The sequence below is a fragment of the Protopterus annectens genome, chromosome 9.part0 (assembly GCF_019279795.1).
Source record: "Protopterus annectens isolate FY-2018-M chromosome 9.part0, PAN1.0, whole genome shotgun sequence".
NCBI classification, from domain to species: domain Eukaryota; kingdom Metazoa; phylum Chordata; order Ceratodontiformes; family Protopteridae; genus Protopterus; species Protopterus annectens.
Genome location: NC_056743.1, coordinates 1,820,399,511 through 1,820,413,313, shown reverse-complemented (window position 1 = coordinate 1,820,413,313; position 13,803 = coordinate 1,820,399,511). Strand labels below are relative to the sequence as shown.

The 13,803-nt window shown below is 51.6% G+C and overlaps 2 non-coding genes across 2 annotated transcripts; both read left to right on the top strand.

Moving 5' to 3' along the window:
* Window positions 1–4,548: 4,548 nt before the first annotated feature.
* Window positions 4,549–4,702, top strand: LOC122812373. The gene has a single exon (XR_006366395.1). It is a non-coding gene; the product is annotated as a 5.8S ribosomal RNA (ribosomal RNA).
* A 398-nt stretch (window positions 4,703–5,100) lies between these two features.
* LOC122812577 lies at window positions 5,101–8,890 on the top strand. The gene has a single exon (XR_006366539.1). It is a non-coding gene; the product is annotated as a 28S ribosomal RNA (ribosomal RNA).
* Window positions 8,891–13,803: the final 4,913 nt, after the last annotated feature.

The following is a 13,803-nucleotide window of genomic DNA, read 5'->3' as shown; positions in this document are numbered from 1 at the left end:
TGAAGTTTCATCCATAGCAATCTTGTTGGAGAGTTGGTATTTAGAAAACTCAATGCCATCAACAAAGGACTTGAACGCAAGTGCACATTTAATAACTTCAGTATCTTCCAGCTTAAACAGTGTTGTTGATCTTCTTAGAGACAGTTCATACCACTGAAGGAAGCCATGTAGTGATGCTTTGAATTCTTCTGGGGATATTTCTAACTGTGGTGCTATTGCAAGGGCAAATGCTTGAATATCAGCCCTGCCTACAACAAAAGCCTTTGCTCTCCTGTTAGCAATCCACTCATAGATGATGTCTTCAAGCTCAGAAAATAATGGTTGCTGACCTGATCCACACTTACACTTCTTAACATTTCCCTCGTCGGCCAGTTGACTGAGGTTAACGTACACTGCTCGCAATTTTCGTACCATTTGGAGATCTAACTTCTTCTCTTTACAGAAAGCCATCAGGTTCTTTCCTCGAGAGTCCTCCATGATTCCTTTCTTGTACTGGATGGAATAGCTCTTTCTTTTTGCACTCATCTTGTCTGGGGGGGATTAATGGAAGACTTATGCGACGGGAGTGGGAATACAAAATGGCACCGGTTATGAAGAGAAGACATTCCCACAGCTGCTCATTACCATGAGCATGAGCTTCCTGCACGTTGTCTGTACTTTGACCAATCAAAGTACACCTGCGTTGGTTTATGGGCCAAGGATCTCAACCATCAAGTGTGAGTGATGAATAGGGTTACAGTAAGAATTTTGGACGACTCCCAGTGAAAGAGTCTTATGACTTTCTGCAAAGAGAAAAAGGCAGGTGTCAGAATGGTCTGAAAAAAGCGAACAGAGTACGATAACCTCAGTCAATGGGTGGCAATAATATTCTTTTATAATTCAAAATGTCCCTTGCATGTTGTTGACAATATTAACTGGGACTTTTTTTTGGGATATGGCTTATATCGTGAACACCCAGGAAAAATCATGCTAGGCCTTACTCTCTAGTTATGTCTTATTTAGAAAGAAATACAGTATGTAAAAAGGGAAGATCTCTTGCACCCTGTAGAAGTGGAAGCCATGAGGGGGTCCCTCCTGATTGAAGTCCTTAAGACGTTGTCTCCGAAATATCACAAAGTCCCAGGAAGTGGTCTGGAGGGATGAGCAGGGGCACACGGAAGTATGGATGAGAGTCTGGCTGAGGCCTCATGGCCCAGCAGAGTTCCACAAGGCTGGAAGGATCAGTGGGAAGTTCCCCTGTGGGGCTCCAAGGGCAGAGTTGACACATTATGATTTGGCAGCCTCCAGGAGTTATGTAACCTGGAAAAAGAGCTCTCCCGCCTGTGTAGAACTGGAAGCCACGAGGGGCTCCCTCCTGAATGAAGTCATTAAGGGAGAAAGAGACAGATAACGGCCAGGCTGAGAGAGCTGCTGGCTGTGTGAGCATGTCCAGACCAGTGTTCCTGAAATGTTGTAAAGTCAACAGAATGGCTCTGGATGGGAAAGGAGGGGGATGTGGAAGTCCCGATGGGAGCTTGGCTGCCCCTCATAGGCTGAAGGGAGTTCTGTGAGGTCAGCCAGGATCAGAGGGAGGTCCCCTGAGAGGCTCAGAGGGAATGGGTACATGGCACGGTTAGGCAGCCTCCAGGAGATATGCAACCTGGGATAAGAGCGGTCCTACCTGGGTAGAGGTGGAAGCCCGGAGGGGGAGTCTGCTCCTGTGGAAGTCCGAAGGGGGAGAGCAGTGGACGTCATTCGGGCACTGAGCTCTCATGCCGGGGAGGTGTGAGGGTTCCATCCTTGTCCTATACGGGATGGTGCCCGCGAAATGTAGCAAAATCCCCCGCATGTATCTGGACTGGAAAAGAGGGGGATGTGGAAGTCCCTTTGAGAGTGCAGCTGCTGCTCGGTGGCTGAGGGGAGTTCTGCAAGGTCAGTCAATATTAGAAGAGGTCCCGCTAAGAGGCCACGAGAGCTCGGAAACATGGCATGGTTAGGCAACCTGCAGGGGATATGCGGGTGAGGGGGACCATTGTGTTCTGGATGAGAAAGGAGGTGGAGAGCAGCGGAAGGTGCCCGAACATGGCGTGCTTCCTCCTGGATGTGCCTACCATGGTAACCGTGGGTAACGGGGAATCACGGTTCAATTCCAGAGAGGGAGCCTGAGAAATGGCTACTACATACAAGGAAGGCAGCAGACGTGCAAATTACCAACTCCTGACTCAGAAAGGTAGTGATGAAAAATAACAATACAGGACTCTTTCGAGGCCCTGTAATTGGAATGAGTACACTTTATATCCTTTAACAAGGATCTACTGGAGGGCAGGTCAGGTGGCAGCAGCCGCGGTAATTCCAGCTCCAGTAGCTTATTTTAAACTTATTCACTCCGGAGCAGCTCTTTTGAGTGTGCACCTTTAACCCCTAGTGGGCGTGGCTTAAGCCTTTAAAAACTAAGTTATCACCTTACAGTCTAGAAAACTCTCATTGAAAGAGGTCAAATATCAATAGAGTTGTATTTGCCATCACATATGGTTCAAGACAAAATATCCTGGTACCTTGTAAGTAACATGGTTTTGGAATTATTAATGCAAATATGAACAATCCATATTTGACGCCTAGAGGAGCAGTAGGGGTTAACTGCAGAAGACGCCTGGAGGAGCACTCAGCTGTAATGCTACAGTTAAAAAGCTCATAGTTGGATCTTGGGATCTGGATGGTAGTCTGCCGTGAGGTGAGCTACAGCCTGTCCTAGACCCTGCCTCTCAGTGCTCCCTCGATGCGCTTAACTGAGTGTTCAGTGGGTCCAAAGCATTTACTTTGAAAAAATTAGAGTGTTCAATGCAGGCCAGTTGCCTGAATACTTTAGCTAGGAATAATGGAATAGGACTCTGGTTCTATTTTGTTGGTTTTCAGAACTGGGGCCATGATTAAGAGGGACGGCTGGGGGCATTCATTTTGTGCTGCTAGAGGTAAAATTCTTGGAACAGCGCAAGACAAACAAAAGCAAAAGCATTTGCCAAGAATTTTTTCATTAATCAAGAACGAAAATCGGAAGTTCAAAGGTGATCAGATACTGTCGTAGTTCCAACCATAAACGATGCTAACTAGCGATCCGGCAGCATTATTCCCATGACCTGCTAGGGAGCTTCTGGGAAACCAAAGTCTTTGGGTTCTGGGGGGAAGTATGGTTGCATAGCTGAAACTTAAAGGAATTGACAGAAGGGCACCACCAGGAGTGGAGCTTGCGACTTAACTGGACTCAACATGGGAAACCTCACCCAGCAAGAACATGGAAAGGATTGACAGATTTATAGCTCTTTCTTGATTCTGTGTGTGGTGTTGCATGGACGTTCTTAGTTGGTGGAGTGATTTGTCTGGTTAATTCTGATAAAGAACGAGACTCCACTATGTTAAATAGTTATGCGGCCCAGTGCGGTAGTCTCCAACTTCATAGAGGGAAAAGTGGCTTTCAGCCACACGAGAGTGAACAATAACAGGTCTGTGATGCCCTTAGATGTCTGGGGCTGAACACGTGCTACACTGAATGGATCAGTGTGTCTACCCTTGGCCAACAGGTCAGGCTAATCCATGGAACCCCATTTGTGATAGGGACCGGAGATTGCAATTATTCTCCACGAATGAGGAATACCCAGTAAGTGCGGATCATAAGCTCATTTTGATTATATCCCTGCCCTTTGTACACACCGCCCATCACTACTAGTGATTGGATTGTTTAGTGAGGTCCTCGGATCGGCCAGATGGAGTCAGTCATGGCCCCGGCGGTGCGTCAAGAAGACAATCAAACTTGACTATCTAGAGGAAGTAAAAGTCGTAACAAGGTTTCTGTAGGTGAATCTGCAGAAGGATCATTAACACCGTGGGTCCTGGGATGTTGCTGTCCCCAGGTACCATGGCTTCTCCTCGCACCACAGCCCTGACCCTCTGTGTCTTTCTCTGTGTCTGACTCTGACTCCTATCTCTCTGTGCACCCTTGTGGATGCCAGCAGTACTGAGCCTGTGTCTCCAGGGGGGGAGGGAGAGTGGAGGGAGTGAGAGGAGGGGTGGTGTCTGTCCTCCTTGGCCTCCCAGCAGTGGGAGAGAGGGGGTATGTCTGTGTGGTGGGAGATGTTGGTTCTTCTCTGCGGCCATGAGGGGATGGTGGTGGAGGGTGTGCCTGGCCCAACAGTGTGGTCCACCATGTGCCTCGGAGGTGGCTGGCTCCCCATGCGATAGTGGGAGTGAGAAAGTGCTGTCCAGGCAGGGGGGGGGGTCTCCCCTCTTGCTTTGCAAGGCCATCCCCGGGGGTGGAACACTTGACTCCTCTCCCCTCAATTTCAGTCACGGTTACATGTGGAGGATACCCCGCTCCATACAAGGTGTTGGTTCAAAGACCCATAAGGTTGCAGGTGTGGCCATGTGCCGGCTGCTGTGGGAATCCCTGTTGCCCTGCAGCACAGGGCCAGTAACCCCGGTCTGGGCACCTATGACAATGCCCATGAAACCACGTGTGCTTGTCTTGAGGTGCGATGTTGGGAGGGCAGCAATGCCCCTGGTGAATGAGAACTGTATGGCTCTGAGTGGTGGGTCACTCAGCTCATGCATCGATGAAGAATGCAGCTAGCTGCAAGAAATAATGTGAATTGCAGGACACATTGATCATCAACACTTTGAACACACTTTGTGGCTCCGGGTTATTCCCTGTGCTATGCCTGTCTGAGGGTCATCATGGCTTCCATCACCCATAGGGGTGTCTGGCCCCTGACAAAGGCAGGCTGGGGAGTTGAGCGAGCCTTCTGTGGGCCACCCTGTCCCCCCAGGGAGAGATGTGCATGGAGGAGTTCCCTGCTTCCTAGAGCCAGGAAGCCTGTCTGAGGATGGGATGGAGCAGGTGCATGTCCGGCCTGCTCATTGAGGCTGTCAGTGGTACCACCACCGGGCTGCCTTCCTGGTGTGGAGCCTGACACCTGCCTGCTCAGTTCCTGTGTGCCGAGGCTGTGTTGGCTGTCCTCCTCCTCCGCGTGGAGTTTGGTGGTGGGGAGTGGGTGCATGGGGGTCAAGAAGAACGGGTAATCTGTCCACCCCTGAGGCCCCTGCTGTCCCCTTGTAACCATGCTCTGAACGTAACCTCAGATCAGATGTGATGACCCACCGAATTTAAGCATATTACTAAGCAGAGGAAAAGAAACTAGCCAGGATTCCCTCAGTAATGACGAGTGAAGAGGGAATAGCCCAGCACCAAATACCTGCCCGGGAGATGGGTGCAGGGAAATGTGGCATATGGAAGTCAGTCTCCCTGGCACCGCCCAGGGGGCCCAAGTCCTTGTGACTGAGGCTCAGCCCATGGAGGGTGTAAGGCCAGTTGTGGCCTTCGATACATCGGGATCAGGACTTTCCCGGAGTTGGGTTGTTTGTGAATGCAGCCCAAAGTGGGTGGTAAACTCCACCTAAGGCTAAACACCAGCATGAGACCAATAGCGGCCAAGTACCGTAAGGGAAAGTTGAAAAGAACTTTGCAGAGAGAGTTCAAGAGGGTGTGAAACCATTCAGAGGTAAATGGGTGGGGTATGCGTGTCTGCCTGGAGGATTCAACATGGCACCTGCGCTGGCCGCATGGGCGAGGTGGATCCCCTCCCCCTCCAGGGGGTGCAGGACCATCCCTGGGCATGCTAGCCATCATTGGGCACATTTCCTCTGTGGTGGTGCACCGCAACCAGCTCCGGGTTGGCCGGGAAAGCTGTGTGGAAGGTGGCTCCCCTCCCTGTAGGGGAGTGTTACAGCCCACAGCATTAGCTCTCGCTGTGCCCCGGGGTCGTGGGAGATGACTGCTGCCACCCCCACCCCCGCCCCTTGCAGTGGAGGCCAGGGGCCTATGGCTCTCAGTGGGACAGTCGACTGGGCCAGACTGCCCTCAGTGCAGCCTGACCACATCCTGCCACCATGCTGGCAGGCTCACCTTGGGTGCCTGGTCTGTGGTGATGTCAGTGACCCACCCGTCCCATCTTGAAACACGGACCAAGGAATCTAACAGGTGCATGAGTCCGAGGGTGGGCAGGAGACCCCACAGTGCAATGAAAGTGAGGGCTGATGAGCACTATCTGAGGCAGGATCCCCCCACCCTGCACGGGGGGAGCACCGCTGGCCCATCTCACCTGCACCATCAGGGAGGTGGAGCTTGAGCACACCTGGTGGGACCCGAAAGATGGTGAACTATGCCTGGGCAGAGTGAAGCCAGAGGAAACTCTGGTGGAGGTCCGTAGCAGTCCTGACATGCAAATCAGTCATCCAACCTGGGTATATGGGCAAAAGACTAAACGAACCATCTAGTAGCTGGTTCCCTCTGAAGTTTCCCTCAGGATAGCTGGCACTCGGTGGACACAGTTTTATCTGGTAAAGCAAATGATTAGCGGTCTTGGGGCCAAAAAGATCTCAACCTGTTCTCATACTTTAAATGGATAAGAAGCCTGACTCGCTGGCTTAGAGCTGGGTGTGGAATGCGAGCACGCAGTAGGCCACTTTTGGTAAGCAAAACTGGTGCTGTGATATGAGCCGAATGCTGGGTTAAGGCGCCCAATGCCGATGCTCATCAGACCCAAGAAAAGGTGTTGGTTGATATAGACAGCAGGACGGTGTCCATGGAAGTTGGAATCCACTAAGGAGTGTGTAACAACTCACATGCTGAATCAACTAGCCCTGAAAATGGATAGCGCTTGAGCTTCGGGCCTATACCCATCCATTGCCAGTGCTGGGAGCAGTGGGGGCTACACTGCAATGAGTAGGAAGGCCGCCGTGGTGGCAGTGAAGCCCAGGCCGAGGGCCTGGGTGGAGCCACCATGGGTGTAGATCTTGGTAGTAGTAGCAAATATTCAAATGAGAGCATTGAAGGCCGAAGTACAGAAGGGTTCCATGTGAACAGCAGTTGAATATGGGTCAGTCGGTCCTGAGAGATAGGTGAGGTCCATTCCGAAGGGATAGGCGATGGCCTCCGTCGCTCTCAACCGATCAAAAGTGAGTCGGGTTCAGATCCCCGAATCCAGTGTGGCAGAGACGGGCACCTTAGGTGTCCATTGCAGTGATGCAAATGATCCCAGAGAAGCTGGTGGGGGCCCCTGGGAGAGTTCTCTTTTCTTTGTAAAGGGCAAGGGCACCCTGGAATGGGTTCACCCCAAAATAGGGGCCTGCACCCTGGAAAGCATCATGGTTCTGTCGGCATCAGATGAGCTCTTGCCGGCCCTTGAAAATCTGGGGGAGTGGGTGTAAGTCTCACGCTGGGCCGTACCCATATCTGCAGCAGGTCTCCAAGATGAACAGCATCTAGCATGTTAGAAGAATGTAGGTAAGGGAAGTCGGCAAGCCAGATCCGTAACTTCGGGATAAAGATCGTCTCTAAGTGCTGGCTCGGTCGGCTTGGGTGTGAACAAGGGCTGGGTGAGCACCACTGCTGGATGAGGTGTTGCCCCCTTGCCATGCTCCCCCTCATGAAGGGGGCCAGGGGGGTGGCGGTGGTAACTCTGAATGTGCGCTGGACCCTTCCTGTGCATCCCCCTGGCTGTGCCGGGTGCTGGTCCCGACTGGCATCCCGCATCGTCTGGCAGCTAGCAGCTGACTTAGAACTGGTGCGGACCAGGGCAATCTGACTGTTTAACTAAAATAAGCATCATGAAGGCCCAAGATGGGTGTTGACGTGATGTGATTTCTGCCCTTTGCTCTGAATGCCAAAGTGAAGAAATTCAATGAAGCGCGGGTAAACGGCGGGAGTAACTATGACTCTCTTAAGATAGCCAAATGCCTCGTCATCTAATTAGTGATGTGCAAGAACGGATGAACGAGATTCCCACTGTCCCTACCTACTATCTAGCGAAACCACAGTCAAAGGAATGGGCTTGGCAGAATCAGCGGGGAAAGAAGACCCTGTTGAGCTTGACTCTAGTCTGGCACTGTGAAGAGACATGAGAGGTATAGAATAAGTGGGAGGCCTTGGCTGCCGGTGAAATACTACTACTCATCATTTTTTCACTTACCCTGTGAGGTGGGAGCATGAGCCCCTCCGGGGCTCTCGTTTTTGTCTCTAAGTGCCTGGGTGTCCATGCGCGACCCGCTCCAGGGACAGTGTCAGGTGGGGAGAGTGACTAGGGCAGTACACCTGTCAAAGAATAATGCAGGTGTCCTAAGTTGAGCTCAGAGAGGACAGAAACTTCCTATGGAGCAGAAGGGCAAAAGCTCACTTGATCTTGATTTTCAGTATGAAAACAGACCGTGAAATCGGGGCCTCATGATCCTTCTGGCTTTTTGAGTTTTAAGCAGGAGGTGTCAGAAAAGTTACCACAGGGAAAACTGGCTTGTGGTGGCCAAGCATTTATAGTGATGTCGCTTTTTGATCCTTCGATGTCAGCTCTTCCTATCATTGTGAATCAGAATTCACCAAGCGTTGGATTGTTCACCCACTGTTAAGGAACGTGAGCTAGGTTTAGACCATCGTGAGACAGGTTAGTTTTACACTACTGATGATGTGTTGTTGTGATAGTAATCCTGTTCAGTACGAGAGGAACCGCAGGTTAAGACATTTGGTGTATCTGCTTGGCTGAGGGGCCAATGGTGCGAAGCTACCATCTGTGGGATTATGACTGAATGCCTCTAAGTCAGAATCTCACCGAAACATAACGATACTTTACCACTGCGGAACTCTGGTTGGCCAGGGATAGCCGTCCCCAAGGTTGGTGAGGAGTGCCACTCATCACTGGGTTGGAGCGCAGATGGAGGGGGCCATGTCTCTCCAGCAGTGCACCGCACATTTATGGGGAACCAGTTGCTAAATCATTCGTAGACGACCTGATTCTGGGTAAGGGTTTTGTACGTAGCAGAGCAGCAAAAAGCTGCGATCTATTGAAAGTCAGCCCTTGAGCCAAGCTTTTGTTGCAGGTGGGGGGACAGGCTCCATGCCCTCGCTTGGAGGGGGGACATGTCTCAGGCTGGCTGGCCCTGCCCTCCCTCTTTGTCCAGATCATCAGTGGGACTTTGTTCCTCAGTGGTGGGCATGGGCCTAGCCGGGGAATATAGGGAGCATGGTCTGGACACAACCCAGCAGAGGAGAGTCCCCCATGGAAGGAGGTTCCCTGGTCGCGCCCATCACTCTGCACCCTCCGAGCCTCTGTCCAGATAGCTGGAACCCCTGCTGGCCTGGATGGAGCTGAGGATTGCATAATCAGGCTTAAGGGTTGTCCCCAGAGGGGCAACATGGTGACGGGTGCATGTCTCCCGGGAGAGAACAGAGGTTTATCCAAGCAAACCAGATCCGGCCGGGGATAGAGAATGCATGGTCTGAGCGCAACCCGCCAGAAGAGTGTCCCCCATGGGAGGAGATCCCTGGTTGCTCCCCTCGCTCTGCACTTTCCGAACTTCTGTCCAGAAAGCTGGAACCCCTGCTAGAGCAGATGGGGCTGAGGACTGCATACTCGGGCTTTAGGGTCTTCTCCAGAGGGGTGACCCAGCGGCAGGTTCATGTCTCCTATGAGAGAGCAGAGGTCTATCCAGGGAGCCCAGATTTGGGATCCCGTCCCTCCAGCCCCAGGGGTGTGGAGATATTGCCACCGTGTCATCTCGCAACCTGCGCTGTCCACAGGTGCCAGGTCAGCCTGCAGTCCTACACCCGGCACTGCGGGGATGCTGCACTGCAAATGGCACCACTCAGGAGGCAAGGGGGAAGGAGACAGAAGTCTCTAAGTGAAGCACATTTGTCTGCACCTGGCACTGCAGAGGAGTGAGTCAGAGGTGTGAGATGAAATGGGCCGAGATGCGGGGACCAGGAGCCATGTCCTGTGCCAGTTTGAAAGCCCTAGGTGGAGGGTAAAGGGGAGAACCGGCATCACAGAAGTCTGGATGAGGGTCTGGCTGAGGCCTCGTGGCCCAGCAGAGTTCCACAAGACTGGAAGGATTGGTGGGAAGCTCTCTTGAGGGGCTCCGAGGGCAGGGTTGACACATTATGATTTGGCAGCCTCCAGGAGTTATGAGCTCTCCTGCCTGGGTAGAAGTGGAAGCCATGAGGGGGTCCCTCCCCATGGAAGTCCTTAAGGGAGAGAGAGGCGGAAAACAGCCAGGCTGTGAGAGCTGCCGCCTGCGTGAAGGGGTCTGGACCATGACCCCCTCTGGGATGGAAGTCTGGAAGGCGTCTGGGCATGGAGCATTCCCTCCTGGGTGTGAGGGTCCAGGTCGTGCACCCAAGGGAGTGCCTGTTGCAAGGTTGTGGGGCCAGAAGTGCTCCTGCCCATGTGAGCAGGATCAGGCAGAGCCCCCCCATGGATGTCCTCAAGAAAACATCTGGCGGAAGGCTGCGGGTCCAGGAGCACTCCTGCCAGGCAGGTGGGAGGGGTCCGTCCTTGGCCAGTATGGGACGGCATCAGCAAAATGTGGCAAAGTCCCCAGAATGCTCTGGATGGCAAAGAAGGGAATGCAGAAGTCCCGATGGGAGCATGGTTACCCCTTGGTGGCCGAGGAGAGTTCCTTGAGGCCAGCTGGGATTGGAGGGAGGTTCTCCTGAGAGGCTCAGTGGGCATGGAGACATGGCATGGTTAGGCAGCCTCCAGGAGATATGCAACCCGGGAAAAGAGCTCTCCCTCCCAGGTAGAAGTGGAAGCCCAGAAGGGGTGCCCACACCTGTGGATGTCTAGAAGGTGGAGAGTGGCCTAAGGTGTAAGGCATGTAGCACTCCCTCCTGGGTGCGGGCGTCCAGGTTGTGCCCCGAAGGGAGGGTCTGGTGCAAGGTTGTGGGGCCAGGAGTGCTCCTGCCCAGGTGAGCGGGGTCAGGCAGAGCCCCCAATGGAAGTCCCCAAGGGATCATCCTGTGGAAGGCTGCAGGACAAGGAGCTCTCCTTCCCAGGTGAGCTGGGAGGGTGAGTCCACCCCTGTGGAAGTCCAAAGGGAAGATTTGTGGAAGGCATCCGAGCAAGGAGCGTTCACTCCTGGGTGTGAGGGCGACGAGAGCATGCTCCCCTGGTGGGTCGGAATTTTCAGGGGATCATCCTGCAGAAGGCCACTGGACCGGAAAGGAGAGGGATGTGAAAGTCCTGATGAAAGCCGGTCTACCCCTCAGCAGCTGTGGGGAGTTCCATGAAGGTGCCTAGGATTGGAGTGAGGTGTTCTGGACGGTGAAGGAGGGGGGGCTCAAAAGTCCCAATGAGAGCAGGCCTGCCCCACGGCAGCCAAGGGGAGTTCCACGAAGGCTGCCGGGATAGGAGTGAGATCCCGCTGAAAGGCCACCAGGGCACAGAGACATGGCATGGTTAGGCAGCCTGCAGGGTATATGCAGGAAGACAGGGACCATGGTGTTCTGGACGGTGAAGGAGGGGGGCTCTGAAGTCCTGATGAGAGTGGGCCTGCCCTTCGATGGCTGAGGGGAGTTCTGAGAAGGTGGCCAGGATCAGAGTGAGGTCCAGCTGAGAGGCCGCCAGGGCACGGAGACAGAGAACAGTTAGGCAGCCTGCAGGGGATATGCGGGAGACAGGGACTGTGGTGCTCTTGACTGGAAAGGAGTGTGGCTCGGAAGTCCTGATGAGAGCGGGCCTGCCCCTCTGCGGCTGAGGGGAGTTCCATGAAAGCGGCCGGGACTGGAGTGAAGTCAAACTGAGAGGCCGCCAGGGCATGGAGATACAGCACTTTTAGGCAGCCTGCAAGGGATATGCGGGAAGACGGGGACTGTGGTGTTCTGGACGGTGAAGGAGGGGGATGTGGAAATCCCAAAGAAAGTGAGCCTGCCCCTTGGCAGCCGAGGGGAGTTTTGCAAGGGTGTCCAGGATCAGAGGGAGGTCCCCCTGAGAGGCTCCGAGGGCTCGGGGACATGGCATGGTTAGGCAGCCTCCAGAGTTAAAGGACAATGGGGTCTCCCATCAGAGTCCGGGTACCAGCCCCGGGTGACGTCCTGCTGCTTGTACCTTATTTCCCTGAAAATAAGGCTGGGTCTTATATTCTTTCTCCAGGCAAAATGCACTTTAGGGCTTATTATCAGGGGATGTCTTATTTACCTTCACCATACAACAATCTACCTTTATTAATTTATTCATGTACAAACATTGACATTTATTAATGAACACAAATCAACATTTTTTCATGTACAAAAATCGACATTTATTCATGTACACAAGTTGACATTTATTTCGTACTTTTCTATTATTGGACAACAATTCTAATAGCGGGTTGACAGTTGTGTGAGAATTGTACATAAACAGTGCAACAAACATTTCAACTCCAGAATATCTGCACCTTGGCTTTCACAGTTATTCAAATACAGTCATGTCATCTTCTTCTGGAACATTGTCATAAGTGTCCAACCCCCGAATTTCGGCCTGAATTTCTTGCAACTCCATTTCCTGTAGCACTATTGGCCTGAGTCTGTCATGCCTAGCAATAGAGCTCTCCTTAAATAAGCACTGCTTGTCCAAGCAGCCTGCCCGTACTGCTTTGGCAACACAGCTGTCAGTGATTTTATCCCATGAATTTTTCACCCAAGTCACGACCTCTTCCAGGCTAGGCTTCACAAACTTTCCATGCTGATTTCTCCCCATTCTATTTTCAATGTAGTCATTGAGTTCCATGTGCAAATGGTCCTTAAATGGCTTGTTTATTGCAATATCAAGAGTCTGGAGATAGGCATTCATTACTGCGGGAATCATTATTTGATCTATTCTCCTCCGTGCTAGGAATTTCTTTGTTTCTTTAGCACAGTGAGTGCTGGCTGAATACCAGACTATCAGACCTCTTTCGACACCTTCCAAAACAAGTGGCAGCATTACATCAACCCACTTCCTTATAACTGCTTGTGTGCACCAGGCTTTTTGGGTTTCAAGAATGTAAATGCCTGAAACATGTTCAGTCTTATCTTTTTTATCCTTACTAATGATTAGAGGTGGGTTTTTCTTTCCATCTAGATGAATTGCCAAAATACAGGTAACACGTGCACTCTTGTAACAGTGGAATGTATATTGATGAGGCACCCCTCTGAACAATTGTTATTTGAGATCTTTGGCCCATAAACACTGCAGTTTCATCCATAGCCATCATGTTGGAGAGTTGGTATTTAGACAATTCAATGCCATCAACAAAGGACTTGAAAGCAAGTGCACATTTAATAACTTCAGTATTTTACAGCTTGAGCAGTGTTTCTGATCTTCTTAGAGACAGTTCATATCGCTGAAGGAAGCCATCCAGCCAATGTTGTGATGCTTTGGAATTCTTCTGGGGATATTTCTAACTGTGGCGCTATTGCAAGGGCAAATGCTTGAATATCAGCCCTGCACACAAAAAAATCCTTTGCTCTCCTGTTAGCAATCCACTCACAGATGATGTCTTCAAGCTCAAGAAATAATGGTGTCTGTTCTGATCCACACTTACACTTCTTAGTGTTTCCCTCGTTGGCCTGTTGACTGAGGTTAACGTACGCTGTTTGCCAATTTCGGATCATTCGGAGATCTAACTTCTTCTCTTTACAGAAAGCCATCAGGTTCTTTCCCTGGGAATCCTCCATGATTCCTTTCTTGGACTCGACGGAATAGCGCTTTCTTTTAGCACTTATCTTGTCTGGGGGGTGGATTAATTGAAGACTTACGTGACTGGAGTGGGAACACAAAATGGCGCCGGTTATGAAGAGAAGACACTACCACAGCTGCTCATTATCATGAGCGTGCATTTTCCATGCGTTGTCGGTACTTTGACCAATCAAAGTACTCCTGCGTGGGTTTATGGGCTAAGAATCTCAACCGTCAAGTGTAAGTGATGATTAGGGTTACAGTATGAATCGTGGAGGATTCCCAGTGAAAGAGTCTTATGACTTTCTGCATA